This window comes from Arachis ipaensis, chromosome B6 (genome assembly GCF_059453495.1).
Source record: "Arachis ipaensis isolate K30076 ecotype BB chromosome B6, ASM5945349v1, whole genome shotgun sequence".
NCBI lineage: Eukaryota > Viridiplantae > Streptophyta > Magnoliopsida > Fabales > Fabaceae > Arachis > Arachis ipaensis.
The window spans coordinates 90,873,250-90,882,175 of record NC_142441.1 but is presented as its reverse complement, the minus strand read 5'-3'; the positions used below and the strand labels follow the sequence as shown (position 1 = coordinate 90,882,175).

The 8,926-nt window shown below is 37.2% G+C and overlaps 1 non-coding gene across 1 annotated transcript; it reads right to left on the bottom strand.

Annotated features, from left to right (window-relative positions):
* Nucleotides 1-7,523: 7,523 nt before the first annotated feature.
* LOC148561728 (small nucleolar RNA R71) lies at nucleotides 7,524-7,632 on the bottom strand. Its single transcript, XR_015887880.1, has one exon. It is a non-coding gene; the product is annotated as a small nucleolar RNA R71 (small nucleolar RNA).
* Between the last annotated feature and the right edge of the window lie 1,294 nt (nucleotides 7,633-8,926).

The following is an 8,926-nucleotide window of genomic DNA, read 5'->3' as shown; positions in this document are numbered from 1 at the left end:
AGCTAGCTTCCAACCACAATCCAAGCTACCAATATAACTCCCACAAGCACCAACAATCACCAACAAGCTCAAATATTCAAGCTAATATCACATATTTCACATAAATCAAAACCTAATACTCACCATAAATCAATTTACAAGGGTTCAAGAATAACTCACCTTACCCAACAGTTTTGGATGCCAAATCCAAAGCTAATCAAAGGCTAGAGCGCACCTAAACACCCAAAATCACAAAATTTCACTTAATCAAACAACATAGGATTCGAAATTTTGGATAGAAGAACTGAAAAGATTCTATGATTTTCTTAATAGTTTCTTGTATGGGTTCTGTAGAGCTCTTCGCAAGGAACGCGTGGCCATAGACGGTGCAGCGATCGGAGCTCCGTAGCTCAAGATATGAGCTTGAGAAGATGAGAGTGAATACTGTTCATGGGGGTTTCTCCTTCTTCTCTTCTCATCTGTGTGCGAGTGTTATGTTTTAAGTGTTGTTGTTGAATGGGTTCACTAAATGAACCTATTTAGGTGTTGGGCTTCGACCTAACTTGGGTCCGGCCCAACCTGTTAGCGTTTTTAGCCCGTTCGGCCCAACTTTGGGCCAAACCTTTAAAATTAATGCCCGGTTTTGCATTTTTCTAAGGTTTTTGACCATTTTCACTTTCTCTCGCACAGCACCGGGTGATAAACCCCAATTTTGTGGTTTATATTGTGTAGAATTTGAGGGTTTTGTCAATATTTTCCACACTTATTCACAAGAATTGCATGGTTTTGTGTTCTCTTCCTAATATTGCTTCATGATGGAAAACATGCTTCTTTTGCCTTATAATTGCCATATTTTGATCTTCTTTTATCACCATTCAATGCCGTGATGTGTTTGTTGAGTAATTTCAGAGTTATAGGGCAAGAATGTCCTAGAAGAGAGAAAGAAAGCATGCACAAGCGGAAGGAACATGAAGAATTAGATTTTGGGAATTCCGCATCGACGCGCACGCGCACCTCACGCGCACGCGTGGGTGCAGAATGTTGGGAACAGTGCACAAAGATTGGCGCATCCGCGTAGACTAGCAAAATCTCCATCAGCGCGCACGCGTGCTGGACGCACACGCGTGGATCACGAAATTCAATCGACGCGCACGCGTGCATGGCGCGTACGCGTGACGAGCTGCACGTGACCTCATTAAAAGAAATCGTGCCTGGTGATTTCTGAGGCTCAACAGGCCCAAATTCAAGCTGGTTCTGCATGGAAAAGACCCAAGAATTCTAGGAGGAAAAGGGGGGATCATTCATTACACACTTAGGCACAATTTTAGCTAGTTTTTTTGGCTTTTGTTCTTCTAGAGGGAGAAACCCTTGTTCCTCTCTAGATCTAGTTTGATTTGATCTTCCCTTGTTGAATTCTGAATTGGATCTTGTTGATTTCTAGTTTTGATGACTTAATTTGAATTCCTTAGTATAATTTTGCTTAGATCTTGTGTTAGATTTATGTCTTCTTGTCAATTGTCATTTTCTACCCATTTTGCGAATCTTGTGGATTTTGAATTGTTAATGTTACATTGATGATTTCCATGATTAATTGTGTTGTTTGAGTGATTTTCCCTTGATAATTGTTAGTGGGTACCTTTTGATTTCAATTTAATTGCATTTTGAATATGTCTTTTAGTAATGCTTACCATGTATTTGATGAAATGTTTCCTTTAATTATGGAGTAGTTTTCTTTACTCTTGGCCTAGGCTAAGGGAATTGGATAAATTTGAGTCATTGGGTCTAATTAGTTTGGTGATTTGAGAACCCTTAGTGGTCAAGTTGATACCCATTGACACTAACCCACTACTAAGTCAATTGGTAGTTGGATTGGGACTTATGAGTTGAGATTGATCAAGCCAATTGACGTACCTCAAGCTTAGGAGTAAATATTACGTACTTAAAGCTCTTGGAGGTAGACCTAGTGAGTTTAGTTCCTCATAATTGTCAAGATATGGTTATTAGACAAGGATGGTGATCCCAATTTCCATGCCCAGCCAAGAGTTGCTTTTATTATTCATATTTGAAACCCAAAATTCCAATTGCTTTGTCTTAGTTATAGTTACTTGTTTAGTTTTAGAGTAGAATCATATTGGATGTTCTCTTATTAGTTCGGACTTGCTCATACCTTGCTTTAGTTACTTGAATTAGTTTCTTGCACCTTAAGATTTCTTACTTGTTAAGCCTCTCAGTTTAATTTCTTACTCATGACTTGCAACCCCAGAATTCTAACCAATGTTGATGAACATGTTTGCCAATTCCTTGTGAGACGACCCGGAGTTTAAATACTTTGGTTACTTTTATTGGGGTTGAATTTGTGACAACCAATTCCTTAAAATTTGATTCGAGGATTATTTGTCGGTTGAGAGCTATACTTGCAACGTGAATATTTTGTGAAATTTCTTACCGACAGTAGTCAACCCATCAAATTTTTGGCGCCGTTGCCGGGGAATGGTTGCAACGTATGCCTTGATATTGGTTATGTGAATATGTGAATAGTGTAGATAGTTTACTTGCTTTCAATACTTAATTGTAGTTTAGATTTCTTTTGTACATGTGCTATGACTCCCAAGTTTGATGACTCGGTCTCAACCGAATTCTAGCTTAGCCGAGTTTGACCCTGAGATTGAAAGAACTTTGTTACACACTCGGCAAGCTAGACGATGGTTGGACTATACGGCTAGTACTTCGGCCTCTCTTGAGGAGCATATCGAATCACTAGATGGTACTGAGAGTGACTTGGAGTCCGCTACTTCCTATTCTTCTGTTGGCACTGCTAATACATCTTTGTATCCCACAGGTGAACTATACATGGCGGAGCCACGCCAGATCACTTTGCATGAACAAAGGGCTCCGGATATCATACTTCAACCCTTGCAAGCAAGGTATCCCAACCTTGACCCAAACTTTAAGTTGAAGAATAGCTTGATAAATCTACTTCCCAAGTATTATGGGGTACCGGGTCAAGACCCCATCCGACATTTAAGAGATTTTCAAGTTGCTTGTTCTATGGCTTAAAGGCATGGAGCCGATGAGGTGGCTATTATGGTTTTTGCCTTCCCTTTCTCTCTTGAGGGGCAAGCAAAAACATGGTTTTATTCACAACCGGATGAGATTGTGACCAATTAGGATTTCTTGAGAAGAGAGTTTCTAGACAAGTTCTTTTCGCCGGAGAAGACCGACTACATCCGGAAGAAGATCTCTGGTATAATGCAAAAGGACCAAGAGAGTTTGTATGAGTATTGGACTCGGTTCAAGAGGCTATTGGAATCTTGTCCACACCATGGATTTGATACTCACTTGCTCATTAGTTACTACACTAGAGGTCTTTGTGCGGAAGACAGAAGATTGCTCACTGCTTCTAGTGGTGGTTCCCTTTTCAAAAATAAAACGGCGGGAGAAGCTTGGAGCTTGATAAATGATGTTGCCGAGGTTACACAGCATGTAAGGGTAAGAAGCAATCCCCTGAAGGGTGTGTGATGAGCGGATAATTTATACGCTTTTTGGCATTGTTTTACATAGTTTTCAGTATGATTTAGTTAATTTTTAGTATATTTTTATTAGTTTTTAAATAAAAATCACATTTCTGGACTTTACTATGAGTTTGTGTGTTTTTCTGTGATTTCAGGTATTTTCTAGCTGAAATTGAGGGACTTGAGCAAAAATCAGATTCAGAGGTTAAAGAAGGACTGCAGATGCTGTTGGATTCTGACCTCCCTGCACTCAAAGTGGATTTTCTTGAGCTATAGGAGTCCCAATGGCACGCTCTTAATTGCATTGGAAAGTAGACATCCAGGGCTTTCCATCAATATATAATAGTTCATATTTTTCCCGAGTTTAGACGACGCAAACTGGCGTTCAACGCCAGCTCTCTGCCATATTCTGGAGTTAAACGACAGAAATAGGTTGCAAAGCAGAGTTAAACGCTAGAAACAGGTTACAAACTGGTGTTTAACTCCAAGGAAGACCTCTACACGTGAAAGCTTCAATGCTCAGCCCAAACGTACACCAAGTAGGCCCGGAAGTGGATTTCTGCATCATTTACTTATTTTCGTAACCCTAGTAACTAGTTTAGTATAAATAGAACTTTTTACTATTGTGTATCTTTTGATCTTTTTTAGATCTCTAGACCTCCATGGGAGGCTGGCCACTCGGCCATGTCTACCCTATTTACTCTTATGTATTTTCAACGGTAGAGTTTCTACACACCATATATTAAGGTGTGGAGCTCTGCTATTCCTCATGAATTAATGCGAAGTACTACTGTTTTCTATTCAATTCAAGCCTATTTCTTCTCTAAGATATCCATTCGCACACAAGAACATGATGAATGTGATGATTATGTGAATCTCTTAGCCTTCTGATGGTGAGATCAGAGTCTTCGTGGTATAGGCTAGAACTATTGGCGGCCATTCTTGAGATCCGAAATGTCTAAACCTTGTCTCTGGTATTCCGAGTAGGATCTGGGAAGGGATGGCTGTGATGAACCTCAAACTCGCGAGTGCTGGGCGTAGTGACAGACGCAAAAGGATTACTGAATCCTATTCCAGTGTGATCGAGAACCGACAGATGATTAGCCGTGCGGTGACAGCGCATTTTGGACCATTTTCACTGAGAGGACGGGAAGTAGCCATTGACAACGGTGATGCCCTACATAAAGCTTGCCATAGAAAGGAGTATGAAGGATTGGATGAAGATAGTAGGAAAGCAGAGGTTCAAAAGGAACAAAAGCATCTCCATACGCTTATCTGAAATTCTGACCAATGAATTACATAAGTATCTCTATCTTTATTTTATGTTTTATTTATATTTTAATTATCAATTCACCATAACCATTTGAATCCGCCTGATTGAGATTTACAAGGTGACCATAGCTTGCTTCAAGCCGACAATCTCCATGGGATCGACCCTTACTCACGTAAGGTTTATTACTTGGACGACCCAATGCACTTGCTGGTTAGTTGTGCATAGTTGTGATAAAGAACTGAAATTATGAACGTGCGTGTTAAGTTTTTGACGCCGTTACCAAGGAATGAGCAATCACGATTTCTGCGCACCAAGTTTTTGGCGCCGTTGCCGGGGATTGTTCGAGTTTGGACAACTGACGGTTCATCTTGTTGCTCAGATTAGGTAATTTTATTTTAATTTTAAGCTTCTTATTTTTATTATTTTTAATTTTTCGAAAAATTTTCAAAAAAAAATTTTAATAAAAGTTAAATTATTCTATGTTCTTCAGAATTTTTAAGGATGAATTCTAGAGTTTCTTCATGATTTGTTGAAGCCTGGCTGGCTGTCAAGCCATGTCTAAATTTTTGGATTGAGGCTTCCACTTATCATGGCAAGAGTCATTGGACTCTCATCTAATCAGCTGTTATATGCCTGATTTATCTCTGCTGAAGCTTGGCTGGCCATTGGCCATGTCTAGTGTTTTGTACCGGAGCTTTCACTAAAAGTTTGGCTGGCTAGTAAGCCATGTCTAATTCCTGGACTGGAGCTTTAGACTAACATTGCATGATTCCTGGAATTCTCATTAGAAATTTTGAAATCCTTATTTTTATTTTTTCAATTAATTTTCGAAAAAAATTACAAAAAAAATTTAATAAAATCATAAAACCAAAAATAATTTTGTGTTTCTTGTTTGAGTATATTGTCAATTTATAAGTTTAGTATCAATTGCATGTTTTTAAAATTTGTGCATTTTTCAAAAACTCATGCTTGTGTTCTTCATGATCTTCAAGTTGTTCTTGACAAGTCTTCTTGTTTGATCTTCATATTTTCTTGTTTTGTGTCTTATCTTGTTTTTCATATGCATTTTCAATTTGTTAGTGTCTCAACATTAAAAATTTTTAAGTTTGGTGTCTTGCATGTTTTTCTTTTCTTAAAATTTTTCAAAAACATGTTCTTGATGTTCATCTTAACATTCAAAGTGTTCTTGGTGTTCATCTTGACATTCAAAGTGTTCTTGCATGCATTGTGTGTTTTGATCTTGAATTCTCATATTTTGAGTCTTTTCATTGTTTTTCTCTTTCATCATTAAAAATTCAAAAATAAAAAAAAATATCTTTCCCTTATTCTCTCATAAATTTTCGAAAATTTGGTTTGAATTAGTCAAAAAGTTTTTAAATTTAATTGTTTCTTATGAGTCAAATCAAATTTTCAATTTAAAAATTCTATCTTTTTCAAATCTTTTTCAAAAATAAAATCTTTTTCAATTTTTCTTTCATAATTTCGAAATTTTCAAATTTTGTTTTCAAAATCTTTTTCTTATTTCTATTTCATATTTTCGAAATTAATGTTAACAATTAATGTGAATGATTCAAAATTTTTAAGTTTGTTACTTGCCTAGTAAGAAAGGTTCAATCTTTAAACTCTAGAATCATATCTTTTTAGCTTCTTGTTAGTCAAGTAATCAACTTTGATTTCAAAAATCAAATATGTTTTAATTTCTTTTTCAAAATAAATGTCAATCACATCTTTTTCAAAATCTTTTCTAACCTCTTATCTTTTCAAAATTTGATTTTCAAATCATTTTTTTATTAACTACTTAACTTTTTGTTTGATTTTAAAAGTTTACTATTTCAATCATATCTTTTTCAAAACTACCTAACTAATTCTCTATTTAAATTTTCGAAAATCACCTTCCTCTTTTTCAAAATTCCTTTTTAATTAACTATTTGTTTTAAGTTTTAATTTGATTTAATTTTATTTTCCTTTCTTAATTTTTGAATATTAAGTTTAATTTTAAATTAAAAACAAAAATATTTTTCTTTTCTTTTCAGTTATTTTCGAAAATTCTTCTCTCTCACCTCCTTCTAATTATTTATTTATCTATTAACACTTCTCTTCTTCTTAAAAATTCGAACCCTCTCCCTCTTTCTGTGGTCGAATTCTTTCTCTTCTACTCACATAAAGGAACCTCTCTACTGTGGCAAAGAGGATCCCCATTATTTTCTGTTTTCTTCTTTTTCATATGAGCAGGAATAAGGATAAGAACATTCTTGTTGAAGTTGATCCTGAACCTGAAAGAACTCTATCTGAAGAGGAAGCTAAGGGAAGCTAAAGCACAACTCTCTGGAGAAAATCTGACAGAAATTTTTGAAAAAGAAGGAGACATCGCCAAAAATAATAACAATGCAAGGAAGATGCTTGGTGACTTCACTGCACCAAATTCTAATTTACATGGAAGAAGCATCTCAATCCCTGCCATTGGAGCAAACAATTTTGAGCTAAAGCCTCAATTAGTTTCTCTGATGCAACAGAACTGCAAGTTTCATGGACTTCAATCAGAAGATCCTTTTCAGTTCTTAACTGAATTCTTGCAGATCTATGATACTGTTAAGACCAATGGGGTTGACTCCGAGGTCTACATGCATATGCTTTTTTCGTTTGCTGTAAGAGACAGAGCTAGAATATGGTTGGATTCTCAACCTAAGGATAGCCTGAACTCTTGGGATAAGCTGGTCATGGCTTTCTTAGCCAAGTTCTTTCCTCCTCAAAAGCTTAGCAAGCTTAGAGTGGACGTTCAAACCTTTTAAACAGAAAGAAGGTGAATCCCTCTATGAAGCTTGGGAGAGATATAAGCAACTGACCAAAAAGTGTCCTTCTGACATGCTTTTAGAATGGACCATCTTGGATATATTCTATGATGGTTTGTCTGAATTATCTAAGATGTCATTGGACCATTCTGCAGGTGGATCCATTCACCTAAAGAAAATGCCTACGGAAGCTCAAGAACTCATTGACATGGTTGCAAATAACCAGTTCATGTACACTTCTGAAAGGAATCCTGTGAGTAATGGGACGCCTCAGAGGAAGGGAGTTCTTGAAGTTGATACTTTGAATGCCATATTGGCTCAGAATAAAATATTGACTCAGCAAGTCAATATGATTTCTCAGAGTCTGAATGGATTGCAAGCTGCATCCAACAGTACTCAAGAGGCATCTTCTGAAGAAGAAGCTTATGATCCTGAGAACCCTGCAATAGCAGAGGTGAATTACATGGGTGAACCCTATGGAAACACCTATAATCCCTCATGGAGAAATCATCCAAATTTCTCATGGAAGGATCAACAAAAGCCTCAACAAGGCTTTAATAATGGTGGAAGAAACAGGTTTAGCAATAGCAAGCCTTTTCCACCATCCACTCAGCAACAGACAGAGAATTCTGAGCAGAATCTATCTAGCTTAGCAAATATAGTCTCTGATCTATCTAAGGCCACTTTAAGTTTCATGAATAAAATAAGGTCCTCCATTAGAAATTTGGAGGCACAAATGGGCCAGCTGAGTAAAAGAGTCACTGAAACCCCTCCTAGTACTCTCCCAAGCAATACAGAAGAGAATCCAAAAGGAGAGTGCAAGGCCATTACCTTACTTGGTGTGGCCGAACCCAAAGAGGAGGAGGAAGACGTGGATCCTAGTGAGGAAGACCTCCTGGGACGTTCAGTGACCAATAAGGAGTTTCCCTTTGAGGAACCAAAGGAATCTAAGGCTTATCTAGAGACCATAGAGATTCCATTGAACCTTCTTTTATCATTCATGAGCTCTAATGACTATTCATCTTCTGAAGAAGATGAAAACAATGCTGAAGAGCAAGTTGCTCAATATTTAGGAGCAATCATGAAGCTGAATGCCAAATTATTTGGTAATGAGACTTGGGAGGATGAACCTCCATTGCTCATCAAGGAAATAAATACCTTGGTTCAGCAAACTCTACCTCAAAAGAAACATGATCCTGGTAAATTCCTAATTCCCTGTAACATAGGCACCATGACCTTTGAGAAGGCTCTGTGTGACTTGGGGTCAGGAATAAACTTAATGCCACTCTCTGTAATGGAGAAACTTGGGATCTTTGAGGTTCAAGCTGCCAGAATCTCATTAGAGATGGCAGACAACTCAAGAAAATAGGCTT